Here is a 17948-nt window from a genome sequence, read left to right as displayed (position 1 = left end):
GACTGTATATGGATGGACTCTCACAGTAGCCCTGGGGAGCGCGTTTGAAGCGGAAGCTTCAGCCTCCCAGACTAAAGCCAAAAATGTCTCTGCTCTCTTCTGCAATTGGGATGCTAAAGAAAGCATTCTTTAAATCGATCACCGAAAACCATGCAGCAGAGGCTGGAATCATCGTTAACAAGGCAGTTATATCGGGGACAACCGGAAACTGTGGCACAACAATCTTATTAACCTCTCTAAGATCAATCACAAACCTGTAAACAGGTGGCTGTGAAGGATCCGTTCGTTTTAAGACAGGTAAGATCGGACTATTACAAACGTTGCCTCTTGTCTCTTCTATCACACCCTTATGAATCAAGTCGCTGACAATGTCTAACAATGCTTTCTGCCCTTCATTAGAGATCTTGTACTGGGGAATACGTGGCAGTCTGACATTAGCCTTTAAAGTCACCACATATGGTGGTATCTCTAAGAGGCCCACATCATTGGGACCAGTAGCCCAAAGGGCATCCGGAAGGGATGAAAATTCAGGTGGCATCGTGTTTTTAGACAAGTACATTGGGGAAATCACTGTCCTACCTAATGTAAGTTGTACTCCCGAAGGAGAACAATACAGTGTAGCGTGTAATCTTTTCAACAAATCTAATCCCAGCAAATTCTCACCACAACCTGTTGTCAGAATCAGGGGTGCTTTCAGCTTGCAAGGTCCAACAGAAAGTGACATGGGACTAGAAATCGGGTTCCTAACTGGGGCGCCAGAAAAACCTACTGAAACATTTATATCGCCAGACAAAGGTGCGCCAGGGAGTTTTGAATGCATGATTGAACTCTTTGCAGCACCAGTGTCTAGCAGAAAAGGCTCCGTTACATTGGCTGTAGTCACCTCAACATACGGTCCACTCTGATCCACTGGCACTGAAACAACTCCCTCTCTCTGTCTATGGCTGTCCTAGTAATCATTATTCTCTGCATCACCGTCCTCTGCATAATAATCATTATTATAATACTGGGCCGTATTGCTAGTCGCGTTAGCTTGCTGATCAAAGCTATTGATGGTACTTTGAAGCGGCAGAGGACGCGCGTTCTGGGGAACATTTCCACGCCCTCTGCCTCTAGGAGCTTGCTGACCACCCCTACCTCTTGCGCCATACATATTACCGTTCCGCTGCATTAATTTAGGGCAACTATATTTAAAATGACCTTCCTCTTTGCAGTATGAACATTGGTTGGGACCTACAGGGACACGTGGTTGGTAATACCCGTTCATTTGCTGATTGTTCTGAAACTGTTGGGGTTGGTGATAGACACCTTGGGGTTGCCTATAATTATTCTGACCTCCACGTGTCGGATAGGCCTGCTGTAAAAGGACCTTTGTCTTCAGTTCCTTCGTTTTCTTCTCCGTTCTATCTTTCTCGTCTTTATCTCTATTTTCATAATACTGTGCAGTAGCCAGTATTTGCGCTGAAGAAGAAACAGCCCAAGAACTTTCTGAATCTTTTAACTTTTTACACAGGTCAGGAAGTAAATTCTGCACAAACTTATCCACAAACAGCCGTTGGCCACCCTCAGTACTCATATCTTGCCCACTGTGATCAATAAACGTTTCTTCAAACCTAGTAAAGAAGTCTGACACTGTCTCATCTTTCTTCTGCTTGCATGCAGATAACTTGTCCCAATTTACGCGCATTGCAGGCATTAGTGTCTTCATATACGTGATGATTCTACCAGGGAGTTCAGCTACTAAAGGTTCTGGTTTCGCACCACCCGTTTGTCTAGCATCAGCAGCAACAATGTTGGCCCATGTATCCCCTAGTTCTGCATTGTGATCTACATTACGAATTGATCCCCATAGAGGCTGTGGAACAACATTGCCAAACAACATGTCTATATCGGCCAGATTCATAATGCATGACCCTGCCGTCTGTGACAACTCTTTATAATAACCTGCTGGGTTCTTACGGGGATCAGGTAAGGACTGCTTAAGCGCTAATACTTCAGAGCGCTTCCATGGAACATGCACCCAAACACACTGGAAATGCGCTGCCACAGCGGGGTTACCACCGACAGCTGCAACCGCTTCCTTCCATACCGGGGGAACTTCTCTCATGGGGTATTGTCGCGCTTTTGCCTTTTTCCCCACAAGGACCTCTTGTTCAAACAATGACTGTTGGCAATCGTCATTCCTAAGTGACAATACAACCACAACTGCTTTATCTACTTCGCGGTCCACAATTATACCAGTTCCAAAATCGAACCTCACTCTACACAATTCCTGCGGACTCGGATTTTTACCACTATCCTCTAATTCTTCACAGAGAATTTCGCACATTTTCTCGAACACATATCTCTGTTTAGGGGCATCCCATTGATGGAAAGTATTGACAACTGATTCCACATCATAAAGTGAAGGAAAAACGATCCATCTACGCGCCATGTGATCTATTACCTTTTTCTCATCGGGGTTAGGCAATTGGCTGCGCAGCTGCTTACGCTGTAAACCAGGAGTTGCACCAGATGACCCAAAGAGAGGAGACATTAATGTAGTAACCACATTAGCTAAGCGCTGTCGCGCTGAAGGAGAAGCTGAGGCGAGAACAGGGGGAAAAACAGAGGGAAGAAAAGAGGATGTAGAGACAGGTACTGGAGTGATGGAAGGAAGAGTGTTAGGGGAGGCAGTTACTGGATTAGACAAAGTCGCAGGAAATGCGGGGGCAGTTGGAAGCACCACTGGCGGCGCTTGAGAAGGCTGCGCTACAGGAATAGGAACTGGCTGCAAAGCAACTGGCGGTTGCGGCAAGGCTTGCAGTATATGCACTGGAGGTGGCATATTTACAAGCTGGGGAGGCGCCGTGGCAGTTTGAGCATACGGGGGTGGCGAACTCAACAAATGTGACATCAAGGGATCTTTCTCCTTTTCTTCTGACTCATCCTGCTTAGAATGTGGCAAAGCTGGGTAACATTTGTCAATCCCTAACTTGCGCTGCCTGTGCAATTGCTCATTCATTTGCTCCTCTTCATTGTCTTTAAATTGTACAGCTGCTTGCATTACTGACATACCTCTCTCTCTTTTATTCTTCTTCGCTAACTTAATTTCCTTCTGTTTGGCTTCCTTTCGCCATAAGCGGAAAGAGTCAAACATCGCCGGCCGGGCTTTCTTCTTAAACAATTTAATTTCCAGATTATCTAAAATATCGGTATCAAAACTACCATTTTGGGGCCATTTTAGAACACCATCTTTCCTGGTGTAGTGGATCCACACTTCGTTATATGCAATGGGGCCTACGCCATGTTTCACATAGAGCTCATAAGTTGGAGTTCCAACCGGAGGAACCGGACATGATTCCTCTAGCTGGAAATCTTTTCCACAACCCAAACAGAATAATCTACCAAATAGTCCAGAACCAGGCATCTTCGCTCACTAGTCTAGATCCAAACGTCAAAGGATTATCGAATACGATATTCTCGTGAATACACGAATCCTCTGGTTTTGGGGTTTGCAAACACCAAATCACCAATTACCAAATCAAACCAAACGATCCCGAGGGATACCAAAACAAATGGGAGACGCTCCACTTATACTTAACTGAATATTGCTGATCGATGGCGTCACCAGAAGACTCTCTCGATTGTTTCGCTCTCTCAAACTCGTCAAGGGTCCAAAACAGGTCGATTAATCAGGGCAGCAGTCCTTCGTAGCCGTCGGGATGCGGAGAACCTCGCAGAAAAGACTTTCGGACCACGTCGACATGCAGGGGTTGATGAAGTGGCGGCCTTCCTCCGGAATTTCCACACGAAGCTCCTCACGAACCTCTGGCTTGGACTGGTACCGCTGAAATCGGCCCCACGTTGGGCGCCAAACTGAAGTACTGGGTATTTTAGACCCAGCGGTGCAGGGGCACACACCCTATGACTTCTGGGTTTCACCCTGTTCCGGACCTACAGAAACACAGAGTCCTCTGGGTGAAGTCAAAGAATCGTTTATTGGCTGCAGACCAATGACAGGTATCCTAGAAGTACAACATCGTGTATGTTCTCAGGAGACTGCTGAAAATCATAGGAACGGACTTCTCCTTAAGTACAAAATATCATGCTCCAGGCACACATTCCTTGGTTTACGATATGGTCATATAAAGGTATACATTACAAACGAAAAAGCAGAGTCATGATGACCATCCCACATTCCAGTTCGGCCAGCCCACAATGATTTACACAGTAAGGTTCAGATCCCATGTTTGAAGTAAATAGACCCCCCAATAAACATGAGCATCTCCTGTTTTGGGGAACAAGTCATAAAGCAAGAACAAGCAGGTGTGGAAGAGATTAGCCGGGGGATTGTGTAGAATGAAAGGATTTTATGACGGGTCAAACCCTGATGCTAATCACAGGTGGACGGAGGAAGGGGAGCTCGTGAGACCGGTTTGACCCGGGGCAGCAGAGCCAGCTGCCCAGGTCACAGAGAAGTCAGAGGGAAAGCCCATGTACTGTGAGGCCCGTATTTACTCCATGATAGCCTATGTGAGGGCAATGACAAGATGGCCACTGCTTCCAAAATGGAACCCGCGTAGTTGAGCAGAATAACGTGTACACAGTGCATTCATAGCTAGAACGGTATATAAAGCACTCGTACATGCCGCATTTACCATTTGCGGTTCGCTAATACCAACATAGACAGGGGTAGGGCCCTGTCCCCTACGCGGTCCCGAATATTAAAGTACGACAACAGCTTCCACCCTCTGCATCATGCCCTGGAGGACACCTTCCCCTGTCCCCCGCAACCCTCCGCCACATACACCTCGGACATTGATGAGGACCCGCTCAGCTAGCGTGGCCCATTTGACTGCACCGCAAGTCACCGTCCCGTGGCGGGGTGCCTGTGCTGGCCGCAGTGCATCCGGGGCCACTAACTCTGTGCTGGTCAGGTCCGAAATCCCTTCTTCTGAGATGTTGGATGGTCTCTGAGGCGATGGCCTTGGGGTCATCAACGCCATATGTCTGTTGCCCTGCCCTGTCCGCTGCCCCTGGCCTTAAATGCGGCCCACCAGGGCTCACACATCAAATCGAGTCCTGACCAACCCGGACGTCGCATCACCGCAGGAGGCACACACCACCGCCGCCAGGACCAACTCCAACTACCAACTGCCAGTGTCGAAACAGTCGTACTGGCAGACTGACGGAGTTGCCCGTACCTGTCATGGATGCCATCTTCTGCCTGATCCTCTGCTCAGCACTCCAGGTGCCACTAGCTCTGTGCACCATGAATCATTGTCTATTAGTGTTTTGGTTATGTGTAGGCTGTCCGGTTTTAGGTTTAAACCTATAATAACTGATAAAGGGAAATAGCCCTCACCAGTATAAACATATATTTGCCTGTTTATCTGTCCAGCTTGTGTCCTTCCTGTTAGCCCGCCTACATCGCCGCCTTCCCTCCCCGCTCCCCGCTTCCCGCCACCACCGCAAGCCCCGCCCCTTTTTTCATTCTGTTCCCGCCCCGCTCCCGCCTCCCAGCTGCTCCGCCCACCCGCGCACTTGGCCTTTATATGGCGACCGTGCGACACAGGTAAGTGTGACCCACTTGTGGGACACCCCCGCGCCGCACGGCCACCAGCTGCTGCGTGTGCCCCTCAGCCTTGTCCCTGCCGCGCTGCCTGCCTCGCCGCCGGCTGACTCCGTTGCCGTTTGTTTTGCCTTTGTTTCTCTCGCCATTTGTGCTTGTCATCTGTATTCCCTGCCCGTGTTTGAGTTTCTTTTTCCCTTGTTTTGTTCGCCATTTGTGCTTAATAAAGTATATTTGCCTGTTTATCTGTCCAGCTTGTGTCCTTCCTGTTAGCCCGCCTACATCGCCGCCTTCCCTCCCCGCTCCCCGCTTCCCGCCACCACCGCAAGCCCCGCCCCTTTTTTCATTCTGTTCCCACCCCGCTCCCGCCTCCCAGCTGCTCCGCCCACCCGCGCACTTCGCCTTTATATGGCGACCGTGCGAACGCGCAGCGGTCACGCGCAGCGGGCGCGCCGATTGTGCGCCGAAGGCGCGCCAAAGGTAAGCCCGTCTGCGCCCGTCCGCGACCGGATCGCGACCAGCGCCAGGACCCCTGGCCCCCGATGCCGCCGACCGACCCGCCTGACGTACTCCGCCGCCACCCTCATCGCTCTCAACTCTGGCCGACTCCCAGAATGCCATCAAGCCACACCACGACGCACCCACGGACCTTTCAGCTGCCACGCCTGCAAATTCACCTGCATCCGGACCTGCCGCACACCAGCCCCCGCCAAGTCGAACAGCAGCAGCACCCACCTCAAGTGCATCCTGCTCAACACCCGCTCCGTCCACAGACACGCCATCGAACTCTGGAACCTCCTAGACGCCACAGCCCCTGACGTTGCCTTCCTCACAGAGACCTGGATGAACGCCTCTTCAGCTCCCGACATCGCCATCGCTATCCCAGAGGGCTACAAGATCGTCCGGAGGGACCGCAACGCCAACCAGATGGGAGGAGGCATCGCCATCATCCACAAGAACACCATCCGTCTCACGACCAGCACCGAGAACACCCTGACCACTGCCGAACACCTGCATTTCCAGATCCACACCAACCCGAACACCACCCTCAGAGGCACCCTGATCTACCGACCCCCTGGACCACGCACGCAATTCAGCGAGGACATCGCCGACTTCGTCAGCCCGCATGCCCTCCCCTCCGCTGACTACATCCTCCTGGGGGACCTCAACTTCCACCTGGAGAACAACAACGACCGCAACACCAGCACCCTGCTGGACAACCTCGCCAACCTGGGACTCAAGCAACTGGTGTCCACCCCCACCCACCTCGCCGGACACACACTCGACGCAGTCTTCTCTTCCAGCACAGACATCGACTTCAGCCACGCCACAGAGCTCCAATGGACGGACCACAGCTGCATCCACTTCACCTTCAAGAGAACGACGACCCACCACCACCAGCAACAGGCCGCCCGCAGAAGCTGGAACAAGATCACAGCAGACCAGCTCGCCACCTCCCTGAGCCAGCACCCTCCTGCCAGCTCAGCGAACCCCAGCCAGGCCGCCGTCAACCTCACGAAGTGGATCAGCATCTGCGCGGACGAGCTCGCCCCGCTGAGGACCCCGCCCAGCAGACCCGGAAGCAAGAAAGCCCCATGGTTCACCGACGAACTCAAGAGCTCCAAGAAGAACTGCCGAGCCCTCGAGAAAGTCTGGAGAAGGGAACCTACACCGGACAACAGGACCTCCTTCAAGCTTGCCACCCGGAAGCACCACCAGCTTATCCGCGCCGCCAAGAAAACAGCATTCAAGGAACGGTTGGACAACAACGCACACAACTGCAAGGAACTCTTCAACATCGTGAAAGAGCTCTCCAACCCCAGCGCAGGAAACAACGACATCACCCCATCACAAGACCTCTGCAACTCCCTCGCTTCATACTTCCACAACAAGATCACGGACATACACAACAGCTTCAACAACCAACCAACGCACACCATGACCGAACAATCACCCCCCACCACCACCCTCCACGCCTGGACCCCGATCAGCACCGAAGACACCATCCGCACGATGAACTCCATCCACTCCGGATCACCGACCGACCCCTGCCCTCACCACGTTTTCAACAAGGCCGACGCTGTCATCGCACCCCACCTGCGAGACATCATCAACACATCATTCAACACCGCCACCTTCCCTGAGAGCTGGAAACACGCCGAACTCAGCGCCTTACTCAAGAAACCAACAGCGGACCCCACCGAACTCAAGAACTACCGCCCCATCTCGCTCCTCCCGTTTCCAGCCAAAGTCATCGAGAAGACCGCCAACAAGCAGATGGCCGCCTTCCTCGAGACGAACGGATCCCTCGACCCCTCACAGTCCGGCTTCCGAGCCAATCACAGCACCGAGACCGCCCTCATCGCCGCCACCGATGACATCCGAGCCCTGATGGACAATGGAGAAACAGCGGCCCTCATCCTCCTAGACCTCTCCGCGGCATTCGACACGGTCTGCCACCGCACCCTAGTACAGCGCCTCAGTAACATCGGAATCCAGGACAAGGCGCTGGAATGGATCATCTCCTTCCTCGACGGAAGGACACAGAGAGTCCGCCTACCACCATACAAATCAGAAGCCTCCGAAGTCATCTGCGGCGTCCCTCAAGGATCATCTCTGAGCCCCACCCTCTTCAACGTCTACATGAGCCCCCTCGCGGCCATCGTACGCAAACACAACCTCAGCATTATCTCCTACGCCGACGACACCCAGCTGATCCTCTCCCTGACCAACGACCCCGCCTCCGCCAGAGCCAACCTGCACGAAGGGATGAAAGAGGTAGCCGAGTGGATGACGACCAGCCGCCTGAAACTGAACTCTGACAAGACGGAGGTCCTCATCCTGGGCTCTTCCCCCTCCGCCTGGGACGACTCCTGGTGGCCTCCAGCCCTGGGCACCGCACCCAAACCAACAGACCATGCACGCAACCTGGGCTTCATCCTGGACTCCTCCCTCTCCATGACCAGGCAAGTCAACAACGTCTCCTCGGCGTGCTTCAACATCCTACGCATGCTACGGAAGATCTTCCGGTGGATCCCCACCGAGACCAGGAAGACCGTCACCCAGGCCCTCGTCACCAGCCGACTGGACTACGGCAACGCCCTCTACGCCGGTACCACCGCCAAGCTCCAGAAGAGACTCCAGCGGATCCAGAACGCCTCGGCCAGACTCATCCTCGACATCCCACGAACCAGCCACATCACCGGACACCTGAGAGACCTTCACTGGCTCCCCGTCAACAAAAGAATCACCTTCCGCCTCCTCACCCACGCACACAAAGCCCTACACGACCAAGGCCCGAGCTACCTCAACAGCCGGATCAACTTCTACGCTCCCAAACGCCACCTCCGATCAGCCAACCACGCCCTCGCCGCCGTCCCCCGCATCCGAAGAGCGACTACAGGAGGAAGGTCCTTCTCCTACCTGGCCGCCAAGACCTGGAACTCCCTCCCGACCGACCTGCGCCTGACCCAAGACCACCTCTCCTTCAGGAAGAAGCTGAAGACCTGGCTGTTCGAGCAGTAGCGGCACCCCCCCCCCAGCGCCTTGAGACCCTACGGGTATGTAGCGCGCTCTATAAGTGTCACTGATTGATTGATTGATTGATAAACACTGAAAAAACACCTGCACAACCACAAAATAAATGCTGTTCAAAGAAAGGAAAAGAAGAGTGAAAGAGTAATTTTTTTTCTTTCTGTAGGGGCCAATACAATATAACTTTGTTATACAAGCTAGCAGCAAGAAAGACTGGGCTAACATTATTCTGCTTGAGTTTTGTTGTTTAGGGATGCCACTAAAATATTGTTTCTTCTTCCTTTTGCTTTTTGTGGTTTTTGGTGTAAAGATGCCGGGTTACGAAGCATGTTTTAGGTCTTGTTCAATTATTTTATAAACTGTAGAGAATCAGGAAATATCAAAATCATATTTGATATTTTGGCTGCTTTTGAGTCTTTCACTGATAGGTAAAATGGCTGGTTTCATAACAATCTTTCCCAATAAGTGCCATCACATTTATACACACAGAAAATGGGTAAAAACACTTGATACATCAGCCCCCAGTTTCTAGTGAGTCAGTATTGATAGTAGGTGAATTGCCAACACCTCAGGTTTAAACATTCAATGCAAGGTATAGTGACAAGTATATGTGAGAAGAGTGCTATCACCAAGATAATGCGAAAGTGGTGAAAACATGACACCAGACTTTTGGAAAACATGGAAAGCAGTGTCACTTGGAATACTCTGCAAAAAAGGTTCTTTCCACGTTCAACAAAGATTGGAGTGATATTGTTTGTATTTGAGGTGATTAAGCTACTTATATGAAAAAGTTGTTTGATGACCTGACAAAATCGATACCTGAGCTGAAGTGCTTCCTGTAAGAGATCCTTGACACTTGTTAGATGGTATGCTGAAAGCATCTTTAGAATCTTCAGAGTTAATGAAGAATTCTATTAACTTTTTAGTCCATTCTGGTGCACTGTTTTGTTATGCAGGGGAACTAAAACGCAAATATTTTTCATTTTGTGCTTTGTGTGGCATCAAAGAAAAGAATCATCTCACTGTGTCACTTAGCTGATGGTTCTCAGTCCAAGGGGTTGCGAATGCTATATTATCCATGTGGCAACCGTTTACAGAAGTTTGGCTCAGGGATGATGCCAAAGGAAAGAAACGTGAGGATCTTTGGTCTCAAATTGATAGTGATGTGAAAAAAGTACACTCTACTGCATTCTTAGATTTTTACAGGAAAACAGAACAGCTGTAGTATACATAATGAAAAAAACGAGTCTGAAAACACACGTGTCTGCCAAGTTTTCAGCATAATTTGTGTTAAACATCTCCTTGAGAGGAGGCTAGGCAACACGCTTAGTGACTTGGGAACTGCAACATGCTCCATGTTAGAGTGCTTGCCACTTGGTAAGCAAAGCAATGTTGAAGAGCAATTTAGGAACTTTTATTTTACAATGTCTGAGAAATGGCTTGCAGTGATGCATAGAAATGCCCCTTCTCCAACCATGGCATTTGAAGTCAATTAAACCTCACTGTGGTACTCTTACAAGTTGTAGATCCCTTCCATAAACGGGAATTTTCTCTGTAGTTTCAAACGTGCTGTTTCATTTTTGACCGCATTAATAACTCTGAGGGCATAAGGGCCAAGTTCAATGCAAATAATGCAGTTGCTGCCCAGAGAATCTTCAAGTGCACCAGTATTGGCATGGAAAGCTATGTCATTGGCCATCGATAGCAAATTGTATTCTGGCTGTTTTGGCATTGCCCGTCGCAAGGGTCAATGTTGAGAGGGCCCTTGTACAGAAAAAGGTTTATATGGGAAGGAAAGAGCAAGAGCACATGACCAAAGACTCACTGAAGAAGTATTGTATGGTTTACTGTAATGAGTTTTGTTGAACTTGGGGGTCTCTAGTTGGCACAGGTATGCACTTGTGACGAATAGGGACCCTCTCCTCTAGTCAGGGTAAGGGGGTACACTCCTAAAATAACCCCTGCTCACTCCCTTGGTAGCTTGGCACGAGCAGACAGGCTTATCTCAGAGGCAGTGCGTAAAACATTTGTGAACACATACAGTAACCAAGTGAAAACACTACAAATGGACACCACACATGTTTTATATAAAAAATAAGTATTCTTTATATAGATTTACCACAAGACCATTAAACGACAAAAATACACAATACTGTTACTTTAGATGGTAGAATTTTGCTTAGTTTTCTTTAGTTCTTAGATGCGACACTTTAAGTCAATGTACCTTTTAGATGTGACACGCCGGGCAACAAAAGTGTTGCAACGATGTTGATGCGATGAAGATTTTGGTGCAAAGAAATAAAGACGTGAAGATCTTCGAGATGCGGCACGCTTCTCCGATGTTGCGAAAAGACTCGACTCAATGCTTCAGCTGCAGCGGCGACACCCTTTACGCGATGCGACTACAGCGGCCTTGGCAGTGACACTCTTCTCTGATGTTTGCGAGACGCTTCCGCTCGATGTGATGTTGCAGCGGCGACACCCCTTTATGTGATGCGACAACAGCAACTCCGATGGCGGCACGCTTCTCCGTGGATGCGAGGCGCTTTTCTTGATGCGGTGCAATGCGACAACTACGATGGCTGCGATGGCGACACGCTTCTTCCTCAATGCGAGACTCTTCTCTTGATGTGGTGCAATGCGTCAGCTACAATGGCGACACGCTTCTTCGGTGTTGCGAGACACTTCCTGGATGATGCGAGACGCTTCCGCACGATGCGATGCTGCAGCAGCAACACACTTTACGAGATGCGACGACAACAGCTCTGACGGCGGCACACTTCTCCTTCTTGAGTCGCGCTTCCAGCTCCTTGCGATACGCAGTCCCTCAGAAGGCCCAACAACAGCAGCAGGCACTTCCAAAGAACTCTGGGGAGCTGGGGGGTGAAGTCTGTTGTTCCTGAGACTTCAGCAGGAGGCAAGCTCTTTTCCAAGCCCAAGGAGATCCTTCACAAGTTGCGCCAAAGTACACACAAAGTTTCTTTCTCCTCTCTTTGGCAGTACGGCAACCACTGCAGGCCAATCCCCCAGGTTCAGGGATAGTTTCCTCCTTAGCTTCTTCTGGTTCCTCCCTCAGCAGAAGTTCTTCTTGTTTTCCCAAAGTGATCTAAATTCTTGGGATCAGGGTCCCAATATTTATACCCCAAAATCCTTTGTCCTCTGAGGGCAGAGGGGCCTTTGCCCAGTCCAAACCAGTTCCTGAGCACTCTGTTTACCAGACTTCTCCTTTCGTTTCACAGCGTAGGGCAGAAACATTAGACGCCCCACAGGAGGTGGAGCCAGCATTGTGGAAGGCAAGTACAGCCCTGGAGCACTTTGTTGACAGGATTCCTTCTCTTCATTCACTGTGCAGGGCAGAGACATCAGCCGCTCCCCAGGAGGTGGAGCCAGAATTGTGGAAGGCAGGCACAGCCCTATTCAGGTCCCAGGTGCAACTCCTCCCACCCATCTAGATGCAGATCTCTCTATTCACCACTGGGCTGACTCATACTGTCTCTTGGAATTCCCCAGCCCTGTCACTCAAACTCCAGACAAAGGAATACACAGCCTAGAAGAAGCAGGTTTGAATGGTTAGACAAGAAAATGCCTACTTTCTAAAAGTGGCATTTTCGTACACAGAGGTGCCGATTCCGATCCGGTAAAACCCGGGTACAAATGGTCGTACGGAGCGTTTTCTCCGTCTGACTCGTACCCGGGAAAAACACCTTACAAACTCGCAAGTACGATTCGTACAGAAACACTATTTCCGTATGAGTCATAAAAAACACCGACCGGCAAGAAAATACATACAAATCTGAGTCTGGACGGCGCATACGCGACGTCTGGATGGAGTCAGGCAGCGTTTTACGGACCAGCAAGTACGAATCGTGCCGACGTCACTCCGCACGTAGCATTTTTTTCGGGAGCCAAAAACTGCCGGGAAATTGAGGACGACGCGAACAAGGAGCACCGGTACGTGACAGACAGCCATGGACCCCAACCTATACGTCATCCCGGCCCTCATAGCCAACGACCTCGTGTTCAGACACCGCAGAAGGTCAGAACAACCCCCAGGGGCAAACAGGGGGGGATGCAAGGGGCAGGAAACATAACCCACACCCCACAAAATACAAATACAACCTGCACATTAATTACCTCCATGGTCTGGTCACTTCGGGGGGCGTGTCCACCAATCCCACGTCCCGCCACAACGGGATGTGGACGCGTACCCGTCACCACCATAATGGTGTTACGGGACGTACCCATGCCCCCCAGAGCGTGGGTATGGTCCGTACACGCGTACCCCTACATCACCACTACAATGGTGGTACGGACCATACCCACGCCCCCAGAGCGTGGGTACGGTCCGTACACGCATACCCCTACATCACCACTACAATGGTGGTACGGACCGTACCCACGCCCCCAGAGCGTGGGTACGGTCCGTACCACCATAGTAGTGGTGATGTAGGGGTACGCGTGTACGGCCCGTACCCTCGCCCCCAGAGCGTGGGTACGGTCCGTACACGCGTACCCCTACATCACCAGTACAATGGTGGTACGGACCGTACCCACGCCCCCAGAGCGTGGGTATGGTCTGTACCACCATAGTAGTGGTGAAGTAGGGGTACACGTGTACGGACCGTACCCACGCCCCCAGAGCGTGGGTACGGTCCGTTCACGCGTACCCCTACATCACCACTACAATGGTGGTACGGACCGTACCCATGCCCCCAGAGCGTGGGTACGGTCCGTACACGTGTACCCCTACAGCCCCATTACATGATGGATACAAGGCGTACACACGCCACGGATGCAGGCGTACGGCTTGGTGCAGCACATCAGCTGTAAATTGGGGGTGGTGTATGGCCAGGACAGCAGTGTACCACAGCAAGGGTGCAAGTGGGTGGGTGGGTGCCAAGGAATACCAGCAGTGCCCAGACATATGAGGGGTGGGTGCAGAGGACCCCCAGCAGTGCCCAGACATATGAGGGGTGGGTGCAGAGGACCCCCAGCAGTGCTCAGACATATGACGGGTGGGTGCCTATCACTCCCAGCAGTGCCCAGACATATGAGGGGTGGGTGCAGAGGACCCCCAGCAGTGCCCAGACATATGAGGGGTGGGTGCCTATCACTCCCAGCAGTGCCCAGACATATGAGGGGTGGGTGCAGAGGACCCCCAGCAGTGCCCAGACATATGAGGGGTGGGTGCAGAGGACCCCCAGCAGTGCCCAGACATATGAGGGGTGGGTGCCTATGACTCCCAGCAGTGCCCAGACATATGAGGGGTGGGTGCAGAGGACCCGCAGCAGTGCCAAGACATATGAGGGGTGGGTGCCTATGACTCCCAGCAGTGCCCAGACATATGAGGGGTGGGTGCAGAGGACCACCAGCAGTGCCAAGACATATGAGGGGTGGGTGCAGAGGACCCCCAGCAGTGCCCAGACATATGAGGGGTGGGTGCCTATCACTCCCAGCAGTGCCCAGACATATGAGGGGTGGGTGCAGAGGACCCCCAGCAGTGCCCAGACATATGAGGGGTGGGTGCCTATCACTCCCAGCAGTGCCCAGACATACGAGGGGTGGGTGCCTATGACTCCCAGCAGTGCCCAGACATATGAGGGGTGGGTGCAGAGGACTCCCAGCAGTGGACAGAGCCATGGGGTGGGTGCAGAGGACTCCCAGCAGTAGACAGAGATATGGGGGGGTGTACATCATTATCAGATGACCACAGCTCCATGGGTCAATGTACGTATCCCTAACTTAGGACAATGATGATAGTGCCATAACAACACATCACTGACAGCAGTGTCCCACTCCCAGGAGGATGGATGTCATTCCCCCACTGCATGACACACCACATGTGGGTGTGAGGACAAATAACACATGCATAACCACCCCTGGCAGATGCAGCACAATACACACACTGAGATCATGCCACAAGACTGTATACTCATGCCACTACCTAATAAACTAAGAGAGCCAAAGAGAACACACACTGACCCGCACATCCCAGGACTGATAGGAATGTTCAGGTGCAGGGCTAGCCACCAAGATGTTGTCTGTCACCGAAGGAATCGGGTGAAGTTCCCACAGATACAAAGGCCACAATTGTGAGTCAGGTGTTCAAATACCCAGCAGGACAAGTACCATATGTGTACTAGGCTGGGATTACACACATGCATTGTGCGGAAAAGGGACAATGTCTTCATGAAGGCATGGCAAAACACTCTATACACAAGTACAGTGAGTACCAAGGATGGCACAGACTATGCAGCGGGACACATTGCTGAGCAGGCATGGCCAGAGTTGAAGGGATCCATCACCAGCCAAGGATATGTAGACACAGGACAACACAACAATTGTGCAACTCTCTGCAGGGGAGATGTCAGGTGACAGAGAGGAAAGAACACTCCTTGGGACAATGTCTCCAAACACAAAGAGCATACACAACAAAGAATCTTTGCAGAGACCTAGTGATGGCATGCAGATACCAGGTCGCACCCCATGAGCAGCAGAGTACAACATGTCCCTGAAACATAACACATGCCCACAACCCCAACTCCTGTAGCATCAGCATCAACATCAATACCTGAAATGCAAGACTTTACAAAGGAAAATGAAAAGGCTTTATTCAGCAGCAAAATAAGAATGTGTAAACTAGACTATTCACAAAGGCCAATGGCCAGCCCATTACATCAGTCCTTGGGGGGGACACATGGACATGCGTCTCCCCTAGCTTGCCTGCACATCACACCACTGTGTCGTCGACTGGGGGAGGCATCATGTGGGGAAGGACCAGGCACCGCAGGGACAGGAGGGGGAAGGGTAGGTGTGGTGGGTGCAGGGACGGACGACTCCACCACAGGGGGTGGGGCAGCGCCAAAGGTGGAGGCGAGCTCGGCGCTGCACACTTCTGCCAGTTCTTCAAGCGTCTCCCCTGCACCCGGAGAAACAACAGGCCCCAAAGAGGGGGGGGGGTTGGAGGGATGGGTTGCAGCGCTACTGGGGGAGGTGGTGGACAGGCTGGGGGACTTAACTCCCCTACCCGTGGAGTGCCTTGACCGTTTCCAGCCAGGTGAACTAGTGGGGCTGAGGCCCAGCCCAGCAAAGTAGGCCTCCTTTTCCGAATCTGGGGCAGGGGAGCCAAGGGGAGTGACATCGGAGGGACTGGGGAGTGAGCCATGTGGACGTGGAGTGTGGCTGCGTGCCTGCCTGTGTGCCCCAGACCCAGTGGGTGTGCCTGCTTCCCCTGAGTGTGCGTGTCAGGAGGTGTGCGCTTGCCCTTATGTGGTGGTGTGCTGCTACTGTCTGGTGGGGTGCGTGTGTGTGGATGTCTTGGTGGGCCTGGGACAGGCATGGTTGTGGGACTTGTGGATGGGGCAGGGGTAGGGGGGGACACAGCGCTGCAGGTTGATTCGCTACTGCCGTCAGTGTCGAGTCCATGGACCTCAGCAACCTCCGTTGGTCAGACATCGCTGATGACATGCCCTCCATATACGACACCATCTGTGTCAGCAGTCTGGTGTGGCCATGGAGGACAGTCAGGATCGATGTCTGCCCAACTTGCAACTGCCGCTGAATGTCCACAGACTCGGCAGTGAGGGCAGTAGGGGAGACAGGGGTAGGGGGTTACGGTGCCTGGCACGAAGAAGACATGTGGTCGCCTAGCACGGGCAGAAGGGACCTGAGCAAGTGGGAGGGCGGTGATGGAAATGGAGGGGGCGGCGAGAGATGTACTGCTGCTTTCAGCTGTGGGAGCAGCCTCTGCCCCCTCTGGGAGCTCAGCCTCAGACCCGTCTGCCTCGTAATCAGTGTTGGTACTGGGCAGGTCCTCCGCCTCACTCCCCTCGCCCTCCGTGCCACTAGATTCCAACGACTCCTCAGCAGCGGTGGCACCACTGCTCGATCCCTCCTCCACGTCCGTGCCAGTGTCTCCCTCGGTGTCCTCCGATGATGCTGTGGGCAAGGTGAAGAGACAGGAAAAAATCAGTCACCTGTACACATCTGACACATGAGTCCAAACAAAATAGGCAACACTGCATATCAGTAAAGGCATCATGAGTAACATCTAGGATACTCCCCACATATGTAAGCCCTGCACTCCCCAGTTGGTTGACCCACCATGCCACTTGGAAACAAAGAAAATTAGGACACAACAGCAAATAACTTGTAATCACAAGATCATGAGAAGCTAGTGTCTGGGATCAGTTGAGCATAGCAAAACTATGAAGGCATGCCACCTCTTGTTCACTGTGAAACAGACAGTATTGTCGCAACGAAGGCCAAATACCACATGCCAATGCAGAAGGTGTCCCCACACTCAGAGACCTGTGAGTACTTTTGACACCCCAAATCAATACATTGTGACTCCTGGAGAGTCACAACCCTTAACATAATGGACATGTCTAGCATGTGTGAATGTGGCACTCTGTGAACACAACACACATGTGTCTGTATAGCAGAAGTCACACAAGGAGGTGCACACCAAACTACATGTACACAGTCATTGTCTGAGCTGCCATAATCATTCAAATCAGCCACTGTTAGGCAGAAATGGCGTATCAGTAAGTACATATACATGGCACCAGGGTGGTCTGGATGACTTGACACTCGTAAGTTGGTATCAGCACCAACCAAGGAATAACCCAATTGCTAGCACACTGTGGGAAGATGTATATGTATGAACTCCAAACAAGTTTTGTTCAAACTGTGCCTTACTTTAAAATGTGCCAGCGTGTCCCTGGAAAGTGTAAAGGTGGTGTCTTGTGCACTTCCTTGGGAGACATCTGTCATGCAGGCACATCATTGTCCTTCACAACAAAACAACAAGGTCACGCATATGAAACATTGAGACATGTTGACAGGTGTAGTGAGTGCC

This window comes from Triturus cristatus, chromosome 2_1 (genome assembly GCF_964204655.1).
Source record: "Triturus cristatus chromosome 2_1, aTriCri1.1, whole genome shotgun sequence".
Taxonomy (NCBI): domain Eukaryota; kingdom Metazoa; phylum Chordata; class Amphibia; order Caudata; family Salamandridae; genus Triturus; species Triturus cristatus.
The sequence above is the reverse complement of the archived record's forward strand: the minus strand, read 5'-3'. Positions refer to the sequence as shown.